Source organism: Bos indicus x Bos taurus, chromosome 13 (genome assembly GCF_003369695.1).
Source record: "Bos indicus x Bos taurus breed Angus x Brahman F1 hybrid chromosome 13, Bos_hybrid_MaternalHap_v2.0, whole genome shotgun sequence".
In the NCBI taxonomy this organism is placed as follows: Eukaryota; Metazoa; Chordata; class Mammalia; order Artiodactyla; family Bovidae; genus Bos; species Bos indicus x Bos taurus.
In genome coordinates, this window is record NC_040088.1 from 19,305,241 (window position 1) to 19,326,624 (window position 21,384).

At 42.2% G+C, this 21,384-nt stretch overlaps 1 protein-coding gene across 10 annotated transcripts in view; it reads left to right on the plus strand.

Annotated features, from left to right (window-relative positions):
• The first annotated feature begins 10,618 nt into the window (after positions 1-10,618).
• Positions 10,619-21,384, plus strand: part of NCOA6 (nuclear receptor coactivator 6) — a 96,397-nt gene continuing 85,631 nt past the window's right edge. For 8 of the 10 annotated variants that reach the window (XM_027558738.1, XM_027558740.1, XM_027558737.1 and 5 more), the window contains exon 1: positions 10,622-10,811. The gene's annotated coding sequence lies outside the window, so the exon portion shown is untranslated. Of the gene's footprint in view, positions 10,812-21,384 lie in introns of all 10 variants that reach the window. The other 2 variants (XM_027558747.1, XM_027558745.1) reach the window with 2 other exon arrangements.

A 21,384-nucleotide genomic window follows, 5' to 3' on the forward strand; every position in this document is an offset into this window, starting at 1 on the left:
AGACTAAAACTAATAAAAATAATTAATAACAATAATTATAATGATAGACTCTATTGAACACTTACTGTGTACCAGGCTGTATGCTAAATGCTTTATGTGGATAATATTAATTACATTATAAATCTTCATTACAGACTTCATGAGGTTGGTACTGATGTTATTCCCATTTTACAGATGGTGAAAAGAAGTTAAGGAACTAGTTGAATGTTCCTCCTGTATTAAATGGAAGACTTGGGATTCAGTCTCAGGATATTGAACTCCTAATCTATGCTCTTAACCATTTGAACATCTACTAGGTAAACTGTTTGTTATAAAGCATACTTTACACAGTATATATCAGATAATAAATACATTTTACAGGTTATATCATTCATGCATGAATGTTATCTACCCATTATGTTACAGGTACTTTGTTAAGCACTGGAGATTCAGGATTGAAAAAAACAAAACAGACAAATTTTTGTTTGTGGATTTTCAGTCTATAGGGGAAGTCAAACGTTAAATAAGTAAGGACCCAGATAATTAGGGTAATTGCCATCATGATACGGTCTATGAGGAAAGCTATGAGGAAGTACAATAGGAAAGGTAATTTTGTTCTGTTTTGGAGTGGGATCAGCTTCCTCCAGATAATGAGATGAGCAAGATTGACAGAAAGTATTAGATGCGGGGTGTGGGAATGTCATTTTAGACAAAGAGAGCAGTAAATGCAAACATTCCATGGTGAAGAGGTGAAAGAGCACCAGTGTACTCTTCCTAGAGCAGGGATCACTCAGCAGACTTTTTCTGCAAAGGGCCAGATACGAATATTTCAGTCTTTCAAGCCATCTGGTCCTTACAGTATTTACTCATCTTTGCTTAAACAGTTGGCTGTGTCTGTAATCCATAAAACTTTATTTTAGAAAAACAGGGTCCAATTTGGCCTAAGGACAATAGTTTGTCAACCTCTATTCTAGAATATACTGAGAGAATGAAAGTATGTGATGAAACTGTTAAGGTCAGCACAACATTCTTATGAGGCTGAAACTAATTTCTCCATTTTATTGTATACGAAAATTGTGGTTCAGAGACATGAAATAACTTGTCCAAGGTCACCCAGCTGATAGCTGGCAGATCCATGATATAAAAGCAGTTTGTTTGACTCCAAAGATCATGTCCCTCTCTTCTTTGAAAAAAACTTTATTACTTTATCTGATTACAGATACACCAGTCATTCAAATATCACACATGTCATAAGCATATAAGTGATCCATGCCCTCAAAATCTCAACTTTTCAATAATCTCACTGTTCCTCACATATTCCTCCAACTTCTCCAAAAATCTCACATATTCCTCCAACTACTTTTTTCTGTAGCTATCACATACATCATCGTTCTATTTATTTATTTTTTAAATAATGTTTTATTTATTTGGCTGCATTGGGTCTTAGTTCCCTGATGAGAGATCAAACTGGGCCCCCTGCATTGGGAGCTTGAAGTCTTAACCACTGGCCACCAGGGAAGTCCCTCACTGTTTTTAAAAGTAAAAACGGGATTATGTAAGTCGAAGTGTCTACAACATCTTTGTTTTTTTTTTTTCACTTACCTATATAACATGGACATTTTTTCATGTCAATATCAAGATATATAGATTTACCTGATAATTTATAATGATTCATCATAGTTCATTAAACATTTTAACTGGTTTCCTATTGATGGATATTTGGGTGGTTTCCAATGAAGTTTTGATTATCCTTGTCCTGATATCTTTAAATGTTTGAGTAACACCTGTGGTCATACCAACTCTCCTACGTTGATGTTACAGGACCTCCATGCAGCAGGTTTTGGGGGGTTACATGGGCATCTTGGGGTCATTTTATTTCTTAAATATACAAATAATGATAGGACAGCTTTGAATAAAAGACTTGTCAAGTGGAACAATTCTTATTTATCAAACCAAAATTCTGATATCTTGGAAAGTCTGCTTCCTCACTCAGTATATGAAATATCATATTTTATTTCATGAATATTTTCTTAAGTGTCTACTCTGTGCCATACACTGCCTGACGCACTGGGAACACTGATGAGGAAGACAGACAAGGTTTGCCTGGACGTTATTTTCTTAATTATTTTTACTTTATTCAGGTTTTACTCTCTTGATCTACCATCAGTTCAGTTCAGTCGCTCAGTCACGTCCGACTCTTTGCAACCCCATGAACTACAGCATGTCAGGCCTCCCTGTCCATCACCAACTCCCGGAGCTTGCTCAAACTCATGTCCATGGAGTCAGTGATGCCATCCAACCATCTCATCCTCTGTCGTCCCCTTCTCCTCCTGCCCTCAATCTTTCCCATCATCGGGGTCTTTTCAAATGACTCAGCTCTTCGCATCAGGTGGCCAAAGTATTGGAGTTTCAGCTTCAAAATCAGTCCTTCCAATGAACACCCAGGACTGATCTCCTTGAGGATGGACTGGTTGGATCTCCTTGCAGTCCAAGGGACTCTCAACAGTCTTCTCCAATACCACAGTTCAAAATAGAAAGCATAAATTTACTTCATACTGAGAAGCTAACTTTAGCTGACTATGAAATAAAGAAAAAATAAACTTGGAAATTTAAAGAATTTTTAAGATATTCTCTCCAACCTAAAATAACTCCAGGATATACCCATTTACTTCTTAAGTTGGGTATTTTAGGTATTTCCTTCATATCTTAGTTAAGATACGAAGCTTCCTGACTTCAAAACTTACTATACGACAAAGTTACAGGAATCAAAACACTGTGCTACCGGCAGGAGGATGAATACATCAATGGAATAGAATTGAGAGTTCAGAAATAAACCCATCTACCTATGATCAATCTATCTTGACTTTTCACAAGGATGCCGAGATCATTCAATGGAAAAAAAATAGGCTCTTCAACAAACTATGCTAATACAACTAAATATTGACTGACAAAAGAATGAAGTTTGGCCCTTAACTCACATCATATACATAAAATAACTCATAGTGTATCAAAGAGCTAAATGTAAGACCTAAAACTATAAAACTCTCAGAAAGAAACACTGAAGTAAATCTTCATGACTTTGGATCTATGACAAACAAAAGCACAAACAACGGAAGAAAAAAGTAGGTAAACTAAACCATCAAAATTTAAAATTTTTGCCCATCAAAGGACACTTATCAAAAGAGTGAAAAGACAACCCCCAAAATGAAAAAGATGTTTGCAACCAAATACCTGATAAAGGGGACTTCCCTGGTGGTTTAGTAGCTAAGATTCTGTGCTCCCAGTGCAGAGGGCTTGGGTTTGATCCCTGGTCAGGGAACTAGCGGCCTCCCTGATAGCTCAGTTGGTAAAGAATCCGCCTGCAATGCAGGAGACCCCGGTTTGATCCCTGGGTTGGGAAGATCCCCTGGAGAAGGGAAAGGCTACCCACTCCAGTATCCTCGCCTGGAGAATTCCATGGACTGTATAGTCCATGGAGTCAAAGAGTTGCACACGACTGAGCGACTTTTCACCTCACAGGAAACTAGATCCCACATGCTATAACTAAGACCTGGTTCAGCTCACTTCAGTTCAGTCACTCAGTCGTGTCTGACTCTTTGCGACCCCATGGACTGCAGCATGCTAGGCTTCCCTGTCTATCACCAACTCCCAGAGTTTACTCAAACTCACGTCCATAGAGTCGGTGATGCCATCCAACCATCTTATCCTCTGTCGTCCCCTTCTCCTCTTGCCTTCAATCCTTTCCAGCATCAGAGTCTTTTCCAATGAGTCAGTTCTTCACATCAGATGGCCAAAGTATTGGCGTTTCAGCTTCAGCATCAGTCCTTCCAATGAATTTTCAGGACTGATTTCCTTTAGGATTGACTGGTTTGACCTCCATGCGGTCCTAGGGACTCTCAAGAGTCTTCTCCAACACCACAGTTCAAAAGCATAAATTCTTTGGTGGTTAGCTTTCTTTATGGCCCAACTATCACATGCATACATGACTACTGGAAAAACAAGAGCTTTGACTAGACAGACCTTTGTCAGCAAAGTAATGTCTGCTTTGTAATATGCTGTCTAGGTCTGTCATAGCTTTCCTTCCAAGGAGCAAGCATCTTTTAATTTCATGGCTGCAGTCACCATCTGCAGTGATTTTGGAGCCCAAGAAAAGTCTGTCACTGTTTCCATTGTTTTTCCATCTATTTGCCATGAAGTGATGGGACTGGATGCCATGATCTTCATTTTTTGAGCATTGAGTTTTAAGCCAGCTATTTCACTCTCCACTTTGATTTTCATCAAGAGGCTCTTTAGTTCCTCTTCACTTTCTGCCATAAGGATGATGTCATCTGCATATCTGAGGTAACTGATATTTCTCCTGGACTGAGCAATCATAGTCCTAGGTATAAATCTAGCAAAAATTATACATGTGTTTACTCAAATACATAGGCAAGAAGGTTCAGAGTAGTACTATTAAAAGTTGACCTACAGTGAAAACTGAAATGCTCATCATCAGTAGAAGGGATAAATTGTGCCAAATTAAAATAAGGAACTGTATGTAGCAATGAAATGGAACCAACTACAACCACCTGCAACAATATAGAAGAATCTCAAAAGCACAAAATTGAGCAAAAGAAGGCAGACTCAAAAGAGCACATTTTATATGCTTCCATTTACATAAAATTTAATACCTGATAAACCTAATCTATGAAGTTAAAAGTCAGAATACTATTTACCCTCAGAGGTGTGGAAAAGGAGAACAAACGAGCTTTTGTGGGGCTCAAATGTTCTGTTTCTTGATTTGGATGTTAGTTGGACATCCGGTCCCATCACTTCATGAGAAATAGATGGGGAAACGGTGGAAACAGTGGCAGACTTTATTTTGGAGGGCTCCAAAATCACTGCAGATGGTGACTGCCCCCATGAAATTAAAAGACACTTACTCCTTGGAAGGAAAGTTATGACCAGTCTAGACCCATATTAAAAAGCAGAGACATTACTTTGCCAACAAAGCTCCGTCTAATCAAAGCTATGGTTTTTCCAATAGTCAACTATGGATGTGAGAGTTGGACTATAAAGAAAGCCAAGCACTGAAGAATTGATGCTTTTGAATTGCAGTGTTGAAGAAGACTTTTGAGAGTCCCCTGGACAGCAAGGAGATCCAACCAGTCCATCCTCAAGGAGATCAGTCCTGAGTGTTCACTGGAAGGACTGATGTTGAAGCTGAAACTCCAATACTTTGGCCACCTGATGCATAGAACTGACTCATTGGAAAAGACACTGATGCTTGGAAAGATTGAAGGCGGGAGGAAAAGGGGACAACAGAGGATGGAGGTGGTTGGATGGCATCACCAACTCAATGGATAAGAGTTTGGGTAAACTCCAGGAGTTGGTGATCGATAGGGAGGCCTGGCATGCTGCAGTCCACGGGTTGCAAAGAGTAGGACACGACTGAGCGACTGAACTGAACTGAACTGGACATGTGTGTTCATTTTGTGAAAAATCATCAGGCTTTACACTTATGAGTTGTGTATTTTCACGTCTTTATGTTATATGCTAATATAATGTTTAAAATTTTCAGAATATTTTTGAAATCAGGTTTTATAAGTCCTAGAATATTTCTCCCTTTTTTTGGTATCTTCTTGATACTCTTTCATTTTTTTCGATTGTGTATTCTACTTTTCAAAATTTTTATCCCTCTTCAAGACACTTTATTTCCTATTGTCTGAAAACTGAATTGATTTCGTAATAATAAGGCACATTACTGCCATCTACTGGTAAATTACCACAATAAAGGTTTACATTACAGTGTGTACCAGTGAGTGGCATCCACTTACATGTGATATCCTCCAGTAAGACACAACTTGCTTAACCAAATGTGATAACCTTGCCATTTGGCACCATCGTGATGAATCCCACAGACAGTAGCATGTTGATGCTCTCTAGTAGGTTTTAGTCTTTTTTTTTTTTCTGTTTGATGTTGTTCTTAAAGACATGGTTCTAGTGTTCACTATCAGTCTTACCACTGCAAAGCTTAAGCCCATTGGACAAACATGAAAATAGATGTTCAAAAAATGCCGATCAAAGTAAGTCAGAAAGAGAAAAACAAATATCCTACATTAACACATATATACATGGTGGTTGTGGTTTGGTCGCTAAGTCGTGTCCGACCCTTGCGACTGCATGGACTATGTAGCCTACCGGGCTCCTCTGTCCATGGAATTCTCCAGGCAAGAATACTGGAGTGGGTTGCCATTTCCTTCTCCAGGGTACCTTTCCGACCCAGGAATTGAACCCAAGTCTCCTGCATTGCAGGCAGATTCTTGACCGACTGAGGTACGAGGGAAGCCCTAACACATATATATGGAATCTAATAAAATGGTACTGATGAACTTATTTGTAGGGCAAAAGTAGAGATGCAGACATAAAGAACAGACTTGTGGTCACAGAGTGGGAAGGAGAGAATGGGACAAACTGAGAGATTGGCACTGACATATATACACTACAAAGTGTAAATAGATACCTGGTGGGAAGCTGCTGTATAACAAAGGGAGCTCAGCTCCCGGCTCTGTGATGACCTAGCTGGGTGGGATGGTGGGGTGGGAGGGAGGCTCAAAAGGGAGGGCAGATATGTATACTTATAGCTGATTCATGTAGTTGTACAGCAGAAACTAACACAACATTGTAAAACAACTATCCTCCAATTTAAAAAAAAAGCCAAATTGTTCACCTCAAAGAATAATTGATTTGCTTTCTCTTTACCTATTGGACTTCCTTGGTGGATCAAACAGTAAAGAATCTGTCTGCAGTGCAGGAGACCCAGTTTTGATCCCTGGGTCAGGAAGATCCCCTGGAAAAGGAAATGGCAATCCACTTCAGTATTCTTGGCTGGAATTCCATGGACAGAGCAGCCTGGCAGCCAACATACAGTCCATGGGTCACAAAGAATTGCATACGACTGAGAAGGTAACGGCAACCCACTCCACTACTCTTGCCTGGAAAATCCCATGGACAGAGGGGCCTAGTGGGCCTCAGTCCATGGGGTCGCTAGGAGTCAGACACGACTGAGCGACTTCACTTTATTTTTTCACTTTCATGCATTGGAGAAGGAAATGGCAACCCACTCCAGTGTTCTTGCCTGGAGAATCCCAGGGACGGTGGAGCCTTGTGGGCTGCCGTCTATGGGGTCGCACAGAGTCGGACACGACTGAAGCGACTTAGCAGCAGCAGCAGAGCATCTGACACTTTCTCTTTATCTAAATCTGAATCCAGAACAGTCCTGGATATCTCAGGGCTGCTTTTCTTGCTCAAAGAATTCTATGAAACAGCCTGATAACCTCTTCAGCGGCCTCAGGTAGTCTGTTGCTTATTGAGGCTATCATAAGTGCTAGTCACTGTTCTAAACATTTTGTATCTACTAATTCATTTTGAAGTGAAGTGGAAGTGAAGTGATGCTTTTGAACTGTGGTGTTGGAGAAGACTCTTGAGAGTCCCTTGGACTGCAAGGAGATCCAACTAGTTCATCCTAAAAGAAATCAGTCCTGAATATTCATTGGAAGGACTGATGCTGAAGCTGAAACTCCTATACTTTGGCCACCTGATGTGAAGAACTGCCTCATTGGAAAAGACCCTGATGCTGGGAAAGATTGAAGGCAAGAGGAGAAGGAGACGACAGAGGATGAGATGGTTGGATGGCATCACCAACGCTATGGACACGAGTTTGAGTAAGCTCTGGGGGTTGGTGATGGACAGGGAAGCCTGGCATGGTGCAGTCCATGGGGTCGCAAAGAATCAGACACGACTGAGCGAATGAACTGGACTGAACTGAAAGTCACTCAGTTGTGTCTGACTCTTTGCGAGCCCATGGACTGTAGCCCACCAGGCTCCTCTGTTCGTGGGATTCTCCAGGCAAGAATACTGGAGCGGGTAGCCGTTCCGTTCGCCAAGGGATCTTCCCCACCCAGGGATTGAACCTGGGTCTCCTGCATTGCAGGCAGATTCTTTAGTGTCTGATCCTGTAAGGTACCCTTATTATCTGCACCTTACAGATGAGGCAATTGTAGCACAAAAATGTTAAGTTATATTACAGGCTATGATACTACAAAAATAGAGTTTATAGTCTTTTGGGAACAAAAACCATGTAAGGATTTAAAAACAAAGGGAAAAAGTACTTCGGACCCTGTGGGACGAGTCATTTTTCTCCTTTTGGTCCAAGTTGTATCATCCTTAAGATAAGAACTCCAGATTTACCTGAAGTCACACAGCTAATAGGGGCTTCCCTTGTCGCTTAGTCAGTGAAGAATCTGCCTGCGATGCAGGAGACCCGGGTTTGATTCCTGGGTCAGAAAGATCCCCTGGAGAAGGAAATGGCAACCCACTCCAATATTCTTGCTGGGAAATCCTACGGACAGAGGAGCCTGGAAGGCTACAAAGAGCCGAACACGACTGAGCCACCAACAGTTTCAGCTTTCTTTTTCAGGGTCCTCGTATGGAGAATCACATAGTAGTTGGTCTTTGGTGACTGACAAGGCTAATGTTACATTGTATGTGTATGCTGCATTTTGTTTATCCATTCATCTGACAGATATACAGCCTGCTTCTACCTTTTGGCTATAGTGAATAATGCTGCTGTGAACATGAGTGTACAAATATCTGTTTAAGTCCCTGCTTCTACTTTGTTGGGGTAAATATCCAGAAGTAGTATTTCTGGATCAGATGGTAATTCTATATTTAACTTTTTGAAGTTAAAATGATAACTGTGGTGGTAAACAGGAATACAGGTAAAAATGTACCAGGTGTACACTTAAGATGTTTGCATTTTCCTGTATGTAAATCATACTCCATTTTCTAAAAGAATAAAAAGCTTAAAATTTTTTTTCCAGGCTCTTGTAAACCCTCTTGGTGTTAATTTCTTGGGCTCAAGTGTCCAAGGTGCCCTTTTGGCTGCCTGTGGTTCTCTTTTATTTTTCTCTGGCCTTTAGGGTCCACCACCATTCTCAGGATTCACACACAACAAATATTTACTGGACATATGCTCTGTGCCAGGCCCTGTACTATGTGCTGAGAAAACGGTGGTAAACAAGATGGATAAACTCTCCCTCCTAATGAGGTCACCAGCCTCGAGAAGACAGGTGATAAACGACCTAATGAGTCCTATTGAGAACAAGCAAGAGAACTTGCCTAAAGAATCCTCAGAGAAGGTGTCCTTGGGGTAGTGATGTTTGAGCAGGGATCCGAAGGCTGACAAATTATCTAATGAGGAGGGGGAGCACACCAGATGGACCGATCAGCATGTGCAAGGATCCTAAGAAGGAAGGAAGTACAGAATGTGGAGATCAATGTACTTACAGTCCAGAGAGAGTTAAAGAGTGCTAGGAGATAAGCCTGGCGATATGGGAAGGGCAAGAGTGAGACATCTATTTGGCCTTTATCATAAGAGCACTGCTGCTGCTGCTACTGCTAAGTCGCTTCAGTCGTGTCCGACTTTGTGCAACCCCACAGACGGCAGCCCACTAGGCTCCCCCGTCACTGGGATTCTCCAGGCAAGAATACTGGAGTGGGTTGCCGTTTCCTTCTCCAATGCATGAAAGTGAAAAGTGAAAGTGAAGTCGCTCAGTCCTGTCCGACTCTTAGCGACCCCATGGACTGCAGCCTACCAGGCTCCTCTGTCCATGGGATTTTCCAGGCAAGAGTACTGGAGTGGGGTGCCATTGCCTTCTCCATTATGAACCATCAAATAGTTTTAAATAGAGGAGAGACATGATCAGATTTTTGACTTAGAAATATTGCTCTGACAGCAGGGTGGAGAATAGGTTGGAGGGGAGCCAGGGAGAATGTGGACTGGCCTTAGAGGGCTACTGCACCACTCCAAGCACATAGTGTGTGCTCAATAAATATATTGGTGGAATGAAACGACTCTGATTTTTCTTAGATGAGACCAATATGCCTGAGCTGTATAATCAGCTAAGAATCCCCTGCTTATCTATCTAACAGGATGCTTGTAATAGACCCTTAACTCCCATTTCACAGATGAGGAAGTTGAAGTTGAGACAAAGGAAAATTACACAGCTATCGAGAGTGAAAGCCAGATCTGAATCCAGGCCTTTAGGACAGGCATCAAGCCCAGTGCTTGGGAGGCCTCCCTACATTTAGGAAGAGGGGGAAAGGGCCACACTCTCTTGTACCCACTGAGTCTGCTAGTGTCACAGTGATGGGACTTACAGGCAGACATCAGTAATAAAGGCTAAAGATGATCTTTATCATCATTAGCATTATTAGATACTATGTATCAGGCACTGTGCCAAGGGCTTTCCATGCTTTCCCTAATTTCCTCTTTGCAAAGACTATTATTATATCCATATCTCAGGTGCATAAACTGAGGATTGGAGAGTTGACTTGCCCAAGAACACTCAGCTTAGAGGGTTCCCATACGGCTGTGCAGTGACTCCAAGATGGGAGCAGCAGCCACTGGCAATATTACAGCTCCAGGAGACAAACAATCTCATATCCCGGCTCCGAGCTCTGCACCCAACCGAGCTGGCGCGCGCTCGGCCCCGCGCGCTCGGGGACGTTTGGTCACGTGGCCAAGGCCCCGCCCCCGCCCTGCCCCGCCCTCTCCCGCGCTCCCACCCTCTCTCCCTCCCTCCCCCTCCCTCCCCGACCCGGTCCGGCCCATCCCCCTCCCCGCCGGCTCCCTGAGGCCCAGCCGGGTCGGGCTGCGGGCGGCCGGGCGCCGACGGCCGGATAGACGGGCGCACGCGAGGACGGACCGACAGACACACGGAGGGCCGCGGGCACGCACGGCCCGGGCCGGTGCTCCGAGGCCCGCCCGGGAGGGCCGGGGCCGCGCTCAGGTGAGCTGACGGCGACGCGGGCCCGTAAGGGGTGGGCCCGCCGGGCGTCCGCGGTGCCGGCCCGGCTGGCTCCGCGGGAAGGAGGCGCCGCCCGGGCCCGACGCGGGAAAATGGCGCCGGCGGACCGTGGAGCACGGCCCCTGTGCGGTCCCGGCCCGTAGCCGCCCCGCCCGCCCGCCGCGCTCGTGTCCCCGTCGCCATGTTGGGGAGCGGGCCCGGGGCCTGCGGGCGCGGGCGCTGGGGACCGCTGGGGGCCCGGCATTGGTGGGGAGGGTGCGGGACTCGGTGTCCGGGAGCTGAGGGAGTGCTGAGCCGGCCGGGGTCTGCACGGGGTGGCGCTCCAGGCCTGAGGAACTGGAGGGAGTCGGACGTGGGGTCGTGGCCGGGGTCGCCGAGAAGGGTCGCTGGATCCAAACTGGATCGGGACCGGGATCCGTGGGGCTTGGGGAGCAGGAACTGGAGCTGGATTAGGTCGTGGTCCATGTTCAGGACCCCAGGCCGGCAGGGCGCGGCGGGGCGTGGGATTTGAGCCCAGGCTGTCAGGGCTGGGACAGTTCTTTGCGGGGGGCGGGGTGGTGGTGGTGAAAGGGTTGATTGGAAATGGGTCCCTTTCGGTACAGAGGCGAATATCAGACTGGTCTAGTCGTTAGAGTTGCGGAGCAAGTCCGTGTAACTCCCAAGGGACTGAGGACGTATGTGCCCCCAGGATCCTGCACTCCGCATTGGCAAGAGCAACAGAAAAAGTAAGGCTTTGATGAAGAAGAGAGAGAAGGGGGATTGAGGTTTGGGTGCAGGAGCTGGCCAGCAAAAGAATGCAGAGTGGAACTGGTTGGCAAGAAGAGAGAGAGCCTTCATCAACTTAGGGAGTTTGTGTGTGTGTCTTTAAAAGGAGGGACCCGGCTGTTTGTGGGCGGTGACCCAAGGTGTCTTCCTAGGAAGGGGACAGCCCACTGTTTTTTAAGAGCAGTGTCACCTGGGGAGGTCATCAGAAAGGCGTTATTGAAGCCGTGAGAATGGTAAAGGATTAAATGTGTGAAAACTGCAAAGGCCTTAGATCTTGTAGTGATTTCAGATTATGTAGTTATTTTAGCTGAGACTCAGAAAAGTAAAGTTGACTTCTCAAGATCTAACCAGTAAATGGCAGAAGTAGTACTAGAACTCAGGCCTGTTGCCTCCTTATTCAACACAACCGCCTTAGAGGAATTTGCCAGGCGGGCGAAAAGTATTAAAAAGTCAAGTATGGCAGCATATATCAAAGAACTACTAAGTAAGTTCTTTTTGTATTGAGTTTGTCAGTACAAAAACTGAGGGGGATAGGAGAAAAGTATAGATAACTAGCTATTTGGTAATCTCTAGTGTACTTCTGTTTGTGCGAAGAAGTTATCTTCAGAATCTTTTTGACTTGTATCTTTAAATAGAGTCTTAAGAGATGCTCCTTCTTTGCTAGGTGTTTACTGTACAGCAAAGGGACACAAAAAGCCTGAAAGGTAACAGTGAACAATGGATCTCTATCATGACTGTAATTAAAATTCGATCATGATAGAAGAGTTCAAAGTCCCCATGGGCTATGAGAGAATTCTCAGTTTTGTTAGAGTTGTCCCAGGGCCCCATATAATCAAAAAAGACTTTCAGCAAAAAGGTTATGAAGATGTTCATCAGATCAGATCAGATCAGTCGCTCGCTCAGTCGTGTCCAACTCTTTGCGACCCCATGAATCGCAGCACGCCAGGCCTCCCTGTCCATCACCAACTCCCGGAGTTCACTCAGACTCAGTCCATTGAGTCAGTGATGCCATCCAGCCACCTCATCCTCTGTCGTCCCCTTCTCCTCTTGTCCCCAATCCTTCCCAGCATCAGAGTCTTTTCCAATGAGTCAACTCTTCACGTGAGGTGGCCAAAATACTGGAGTTTCAGCTTTAGCATCATTCCTTCCAAAGAAATCCCAGGGCTGATCTCCTTCAGAATGGACTGGTTGGATCTCCTTGCAGTCCAAGGGACTCTCAAAAGTCTTCTCCAACACCACAGTTCAGAAGCATCAGTTCTTCAGCGCTCAGCCTTCTTCACAGTCCAACTGTCACATCCATACATGACCACAGGAAAAACCATAGCCGTGACTAGACGAACCTTTGTTGGCAAAGTAATGTCTCTGCTTTTGAATATGCTATCTAGGTTGGTCATAACTTTCCTTCCAAGGAGTAAGCGTCTTTTAATTTCATGGCTGCAGTCACCATCTGCAGTGATTCTGGAGCCCAGAAAAATAAAGTCTGACACTGTTTCCACTGTTTGCCCATCTATTTCCCATAAAGTGGTGGGACCGGATGCCATGATCTTCGTTTTCTGAATGTTGAGCTTTAAGCCAACTTTTTCACTCTCCACTTTCACCTTCATCAAGAGGCTTTTGAGTTCCTCTTCACTTTCTGCCATAAGGGTGGTGTCATCTGCATATCTGAGGTTATTGATATTTCTCCCGGCAATCTTGATTCCAGCTTGTGTTTCTTCCAGTCCAGCGTTTCTCATGATGTACTCTGCATATAAGTTAAATAAACAGGGTGACAATATACAGCCTTGACGTACTCCTTTTCCTATTTGGAACCAGTCTGTTGTTCCATGTCCAGTTCTAACTGTTGCTTCCTGACCTGCATACAAATTTCTCAGGAGGCAGATCAGGTGGTCTGGTATTCCCATCTCTTTCAGAATTTTCCACAGTTGATTGTGATCCACACAGTCAAAGGCTTTGGCATAGTTAATAAAGCAGAAATAGATGTTTTTCTGGAACTCTCTTGCTTTTTCCATGATCCAGCGGATGTTGGCAATTTGATCTCTGGTTCCTCTGCCTTTTCTAAAACCAGCTTGAACATCAGGAAGTTCATGGTTCACATATTGCTGAAGCCTGGCTTGGAGAATTTTGAACATTACTTTACTAGCGTGTGAGATGAGTGCATAGCAATGATATTTTTAATATATGTTTAGTATCCTTATTCAGCAACATGATTCATTTGTTTTGGGTCTATCTAATGCAGGAAAGCCTCATCTTGTCTGTACCATGGGCCCGTTTTTTGTTGTTCAGTCACTAAGTTGTGTCCATCTCTTTGCCACCCCATGGACTGCAGCATTCCAGGCTTCCCTGTCCTTCATTATCTCCCAGAGTTTCTCAGATTCCTGTACAATGTGTTGATGATGCCATCCAACCATCTCATCCACTGTCGCCCTCTTCTCCCCCTGCCCTCAAATCTTTCCCAGCATCAGGGTCTTTTCCAGTGAGTTAGCTCTTGGCATTAGGTGTCCAAAGGATTGGAGCTTCAACATCAGTCTTTCCAGTGAATGTTCAGGATTGATTTCCTTTAGGATTGACTGGTTTAATCTCCTTGCACTCAAAGGGTCTCTCCAGAGTCTTTTCCAGTACCACAGTTGGAAAGCATCAATTCTTCGGTGCTCAGGCTTCCTTTCGGTCCAACTCTCTCTGTACATGACTACTGGAAAAACTATAGCTTTGACTAGATGGACCTTTGTTGGCAGTCTAGCAAAGCTTATGGATCCCTTTCAGAATAATATTTTTAATTGCATAAAACAAAATACATGGGGTTATAGAGAAACCAATTGTATTGAAATGCAGTTACTGCAATATACAAATTGTGATGTAATATAGATATACTTCTTTATCAGCAAATTAAGAAATTAGATCTAGTGGTGGGTCTGATAATTATATCAAATGAACATAATTCTTTAAGATATCTGCAATAACTATAATATGATATAAAGATATCTGTGATTACAGTAGTAGAATCACAGATCTGCTAATACAAGAATGGCTTACTGCCTATGTTCATATTTGAATAAAATGGTAACTTCAATTAGAAGTTAGTGAAAATAAAGTAATTTTTTTCCTGTCCAAGTTCACAGCCCCTCCCCCCCTTCCCCCGGAATTCTGTCTGTGAACTCCCATCTGTGAATCCCAGGTTAAGGAACCACAAAGGATGACTTCCATTCAACAGACATTTACTGTTCGCTGAGACATCTATTTATATCATCCATTATGATAGGCTGTGAGGAGTCACAGGTCTTTAAGGCAGGATAGGGTCTTTTCACTTTGGATATTCAGTCCCATGAGAGAAGTGAACATGTCAATAGTGACCGTTCAGGATGTTAAATGCCAAAGGAGAACTGTCAGGTTCTTAGGACACAGGTAGGCAAGTCTCTGCTCTAGGATCAGGGAAGGCTTTGGAAATAAGTGAGACTTGAGATGTGTCCTGAAGGGTAAAAGAGTTTGCCAGATGCAGAAGAGAGAAGAGCTTTCACGCAAGGACATACATTTTCAGGGAATGTAATTGAACGTGTCTGCAGCATAGTGTGTGTGTGTGAAAGAGTGGTTGGAGATGAGACTGCGAAGGTTGTTTGGAACCTGGGTTGAAGGACCTTGCTAAGGAATTTGGACTGAATCCTTGGCTTTTAGAGAGGCATTCAAGGCTTTCAAGGAGTGGAGTTACGATGAGGTTTAATTTTTAGGAGATAAATGAATGTGTTTTGGAGGGAGGATGGATTGGAGAGCAGAAAAGAAGTAATGAGGGAATGAGGGCCTGAACCAAGGCAGAAGCTGGGCACGTTGAATAGAGTTAGAATTTTCAAGTGTTGATATAATTACATTGTGAGTGATGAGCAAGAAGGGGAATTTTTTAGATTTCTAGTTTGGGGTGGCAGTCAAAGAGGTTTAAAAAAGGAGTGAAAGGAAAATGAGTGTGGATTGCTGCAGATAATAAGGAAAAAGGTTTTTTTTTGTAGAATAATACTTTTGGAAGCCAGTGCACAGCTGTCAAGTGTGATGTCGTTTATTGCTTAAGAAAATCATGTGTCAATAGACTGGGAAAGTATTCCTAGAGTAGGGAAATCATAACTATCAATGTCAGGTCTTGGCAGACTGTGGCCCATGCATCAAATCTGTTCCACCACCTGTTTATGTAAATAAAGTTTTATTGCAACATCGGCACACTCATTTACATATTGCTTTTGTCTGCTTTCATACTAGCAATGGCAGGTTAAATAGTTGTGACAGAGAATATATAGCTCACAAAATTGAAAATATTTACTTTCTGGCCCTTTACCAAAGATATTTGCCAGTTCCTGATCTGTGTGTCTGAATGTTGGACATTAAACTTCTGATTTACCATCCAGTTCTTATGTGATGAAGAATAACCATCTTGGCACCGTCTTTCTGGCCGGATTCCCCATGCTCTGTGTATCTGCAGCATGACATAGATCCCTGAATATTTTATATTGGTCAGTGGTGCCATGGTTTACTGTTTTGGGGTCCACTGTGTGACAACCGGTTCTTGCCAGGTTTTTACAGTTTTACAGACCTTCCTGGGGCCTGTTTTGTCATTTTTTTCTATTGGGTTGTCTTTTTCAAAAGATTTCCTCATATTTTTTGATTATTAATCCTTTTGTTGATTATATGTATTGCAGATATCATTTCCTGGTTTGTTGCTAATGTTTTTATATCTCTTTAAGTTGTTAAAAAGTTTTGAATTTTAATCAAGTTTATCTTTTTCTCTCCCAAGATTTTGAAGCTATTCTTTATATTATCTTTTTGCTTTTATGTTTGGATCTCTTATCTGGAATTGACATGTGTGTGTGGTGTGAGGTAGAGTCATTTCATTTTTTCTGATGTACAATTAATTATCCCAGCATCATTTATTGAATGGTACTCTTTCTTCATACTGTGAGCTCTTTTTGGTGAAATCTATTGAAGGCCCTGTTTCCAGCTCCATTGTTTGTGAATTGTGTACCTTGGACACGTTGCATAACCGCTTTGTGCCTTGGTTTTCCAATCTTTAAAATAAGGAAAAGAGAGTTGTTGTGAGGATTAAGGAAGCTAATTCTTATAACATGTAGAACAGAGTGGCATCTAGAAAATGCTCAATAATGTTAGCTATTACTTATTATTTAGCATTGTTCATTTATGATTCCTAGGCAAGAGTGGAAGCTCAGTATGCTCGACTCAGTTGTAGATTTTATTCAGTTTTCAGATTGAAAGAGAATGGCTGAGATGCTAAGTATTTCAGGAGATGCTTCCAGGTGGCTGCTTAATTTTAGCTGCTGCCTTAGACTATCTGCTGGAGTGGAACTCCTCCCTGTAGTTCTTTGCAGTTTTTAGTACTCTCTTGTTTTGTTCATTTACTTTATCCCCTACAGGCATTTGGTTTTCTAGTTCTGACTTTATCAAAGTTTTATATATTACTTCTCCCAAACTAATAAGGGACATATCGAGATATTGTCAGGATGGCCAGAAACTGACAGATGAGTTTGCTGCTGCTGCTGCTAAGTCGCTTCGGTTGTGTCAGACTCTGTGCGACCCCATAGACGGCAGCCCACTAGGCTCCTCTGTCCCTGGGATTCTCCAGGCAAGAATACTGGAGTAGGTTGCCATTTCCTTCTCCAATGCATGAAAGTGAAAAGTCAAAGTGAAGTTGTTCAGTCGTGCCCGACTCTTAGTGACCCCATGGACTGCAGCCTACCAGGCTCCTCCGTCCATGGGATTTTCCAGGCAAGAGTATTGGAGTGAGTTGCCATTGCCTTCTCCATAGATGAGTCTGGGGGCAGGTAAAAACTAAATTCCATTTTAAGATTGAGTCATTCTTAGTCATAATGAATAAATTGATCATTGAAGTTAAAAAAGATGAGATGAAATTCAAATCATTGAATATTTAGGCATCTACTATGTGCTGGATACTATATTAGAAATTACCACATTGGTAATAGAAAATAGCTGACCAGCTTTATGAAATACTACAGAAGAGATCTTTTTACTTGTGATAGGGAGCTGTTTTCCAAGAGAGCATTTATTTGGATGACAGAGAGGAAATACAGGCATTTATTTATTTGTCAGCAAATTGAACCCTATCATGTACACTGGTCTAGAACTCTGCAGAATACAAGGATAAATTTAGCCAGGATTTGTGTCATGTGGAGTGTATATATAATGTGTTATGGAGCTGGGCTATTGGAGGATGGTACCTGAAAGAGAAGACCTTTTAAGCAGGATTGCCAAAAATGTTTAGGATCTTACAACTTGAAGATGAGACAGTATTTTTCCAGGCTGAGGGAAAGCATGAATGTAGAGATGGGTGTTTAAGAGATAGTAAAGAGTCTAGTTTGATTGGAGAACAGGATTGTCACAGGAATGTTGTTAAAGTTGAGGCTGGAAGTGGAGATTGAACAACAGTAATAATAGTAGAAGTAGCTCTCATTTTTCGCATGCATACCATTTGCCAGATAATGTGCCAGGCATTTTACAAGCGGCATTTCATTTTATCCTCACAGTAACCCTTTGAGATAGGCACTAATTTTTAATCCCCTTTTTGTAGATAAGGAAACTGAGAAATAGAACTAACAATTGATAGAGAATGAGTCTAGGCAGTCCATTTCCAAAGCCTGTGTTCTTAATCTCTGCATACTATACATAGAAGGCTTTGAATTCTCTTCAGTTTGAGGCTGAGAAGTTTAGAATTGATTAAGTAATGGGAAGTCATCAAAAGTGCTTGGCTATGCAGTGACATAATGAAATCTGTACATTGGGAAAGTAAGCCTGGTCATAAAATACAGGAGCAGCAAGGTGAGAAAGGAGAGAGATGGAGGTAGTTTCCTCTTCCTTCCTCACCAAATTGGTTGTTCCTTAAGGGCTGGGACTATATCTCTCCTTTCCCTCAGCTCTGGTGTCTACTTACTGTGTTGTCTGTCGCATTTATTTATTTTTTAAAAATTTATAATCTTTTTCTACTTTACCTTGTTCTAAAAAGGAGCTCATTGAACATTTGCTGAGTTAATTAATAAATGACTAGAGGTATATATAGATGTGTACATAAAGAGAATACTATGGTTTTGTTAGAGGGAGTAAATGCAGCCTTATAATTTGGTGATAGACTATATTTTATATAGAGAGCCTACAAAGTGAAAGGCCAGAACTGCTTCTTTTTTAACTTGTGAAGAATTGTATATTCTGTTTCAGTTAGAATATTAACACTCAGTTAATGTTAGCTATGTCAGTTAAAAACCCAAACTCATAGAAACAAAAGAGTAGAATGGTGGTTGTTGGAGCCAGGAGATGGGAGAAATGGGGGAGATTTGATCAACGGGTATAAACTTACAAGGTGAATAAGTTCTAGGAGTCTGACGTACAGCATGGTGACTATAATTAATAGTACTGTGGTATATATTTGAAAGCTGCTAAGAGAATAGATCTTAAGTGTTTTTACCATACACATAAAAAATGGTAATTATGTGAGGTGATGGTATGTTAACTAACCTTATTATAATAGTCATTTCTCAATATATATTTGCATCCATCTCATTGTACTTCTTAAACCTATACAATATTGTATATCAATTATATCTCAACCTGGGAGAAAAACTACGTCAGTCTTAATAATATTAATGATCACCAAATTCAGAGGGTATTCATATTTTAAATAGGTATTTGGTTTGTATTTAGCATTAATCAGCTGCAAGTCCTCCCATACACAAAGAGGCAACAAAAATTGCCAAAAACCAGCTCCTTTACTGATATTGAACCTGTTGATTATTAGTACATTTATGTATATTTTCTTAAGACCAGACTGCAGTCTCACTCAGGAAGAAATAACTGGTTGCAAATTTGTGAATCAGATGCCTGTTTTGGATTTTACTCAGGGAAATTGGTCAAAAGATTAAGTCCCTTGCCATAAATTTAAATGTGACATGGAAGTAAGGCTGTGTTCTTTCTATCAAATACAGACTTAAAAATTCAAACATTTTGGAGAAATTCAAAGACACAGGTTAACTGCCAAATACCAGTAAAAGTAGGAAGATATTAAGTAAACCAGCATTTGACTAGATCAATTACAAATCAATAACATTCTTTTCCATTGTGGATATCAGCCATCAGTAGAATGTACATATACATGCATGCACATATCTAAGTGTAATATATATTGATATAATTAACATAAGTACGTTTGGATCTAGGACCGCTTCCTAAAGAAAATGAATCTTCATCTGAGGTTTTGTGTAACTCTTCAGTATATATGGGGATAACTCATTCAGACGTTTTACAATCAGAATGATTATGTATTGAGAAAAAGTTAATTATGAAAGTCAGTATATGCTGACTACCTACCACTGTTGAGGTCTGTATATAGTTGATTTGTTAGCTCCTGCCTTTTAGGAAACAAATTGATCTGGGGAAGTGATGTGAACATAAATAAAAGAGGGGAAAGTGTGTTTTAAATGAAATAGTAAGTGCTATGGGAACTCAGGAGAGATTACTTCTACTTGAAGAATCAGGGACCGCTTCATAGCAAAGGTAGTGTATTTGTTTCCTAGGGCTGCCATAACAAACTGCCACAAACTGGGTGACTTAAAACAAAAAAAATTTATTCTCTCACAGTTCTTGAGGCTAGAACCTGAATGCAAGGTGTCAATGGGGCTGTGCTCCCTCTGAGACTTGGAGTAGAATTCTTCCCCTTGCCTCTTCCTGCTGCTAAGTTGCTTCAGTTATGTCCGACTCTGTGCGACCCCATAGATGGCAGCCCACCAGGCTCCCCCGTCCCTGGGATTCTCCAGGCAAGAACACTGGAGTGGGTTTCCATTTCCTTCTCCAGTGCATGAAAGTGAAAAGGGAAAGTGAAGTCGCTCAGTCATGTCCGACTCTTAGCGACCCCATGGACTGCAACCTACCAGGCTCCTCCATCCATGGGATTTTCCAGGCAAGAGTACTGGAGTGGGGTGCCATTGCCTTCTCCATTACCTCTTCCTAGCTTCCATCAATTCTTGACATTTCTTGGTTTGCGGCTACTTCACTCCAGTTTCTGTCTCTGTTGTCACATAGCATTCTACCTTTGTGCCTCTGTATCCAGATTTCTCTCTTATAAGGGCACTAGTCATATCGGATTGGGGGTCTACCCCATCTTAACTAATTGCATCTGTAGTGATTCCAAATCAGGTTACATTCTATGGTACTCAGGGTTAGGATTTTAAATCTCTTTGGGGAGATGAGATTCAACTTAAAACAGGTGGCATGATACAGAAATATTAAAATTTGCTAATTAAATGGAAGAGTAAAACTAGAATGAACTGAGTTAAGGAAAGAAGAACTAAGGGAATGATGGACATAGTAGATTGTAAGGAATATTTGGGAAATGAGATAAAGAAGTCTGGTTTGCTGGTGTACTGAGGAGTTGTGAGAAGATGAAGGCAGAGTAAATGCATTGAGGTCCTAGATACCACATCTCAGATATTTGAGTGCTGCTGAGTGGGTAGTGTGTGGGAGCAGGATAGCCCTTGCAGAGTTTTGAAACGGTGGATAACTAATTCAGACTTTGGATAATTAATTCAAGCTTTAGGGAGATTTCTGTGATCAGGTGAACTTGGATAAACAAATAGTTAGTGACTTAACACACTCAGTCTCCCTCATTTGCCCATGCCAGTAACTTTGCACTAGGACAGTCCAGAAATTCCTCATAGGCAGAAAACACCACCACAGCACACGAGGATTTTACTAGCCTCTTGATCAGTCACCTGTGGGCATTGATACACAGCTGCATTTT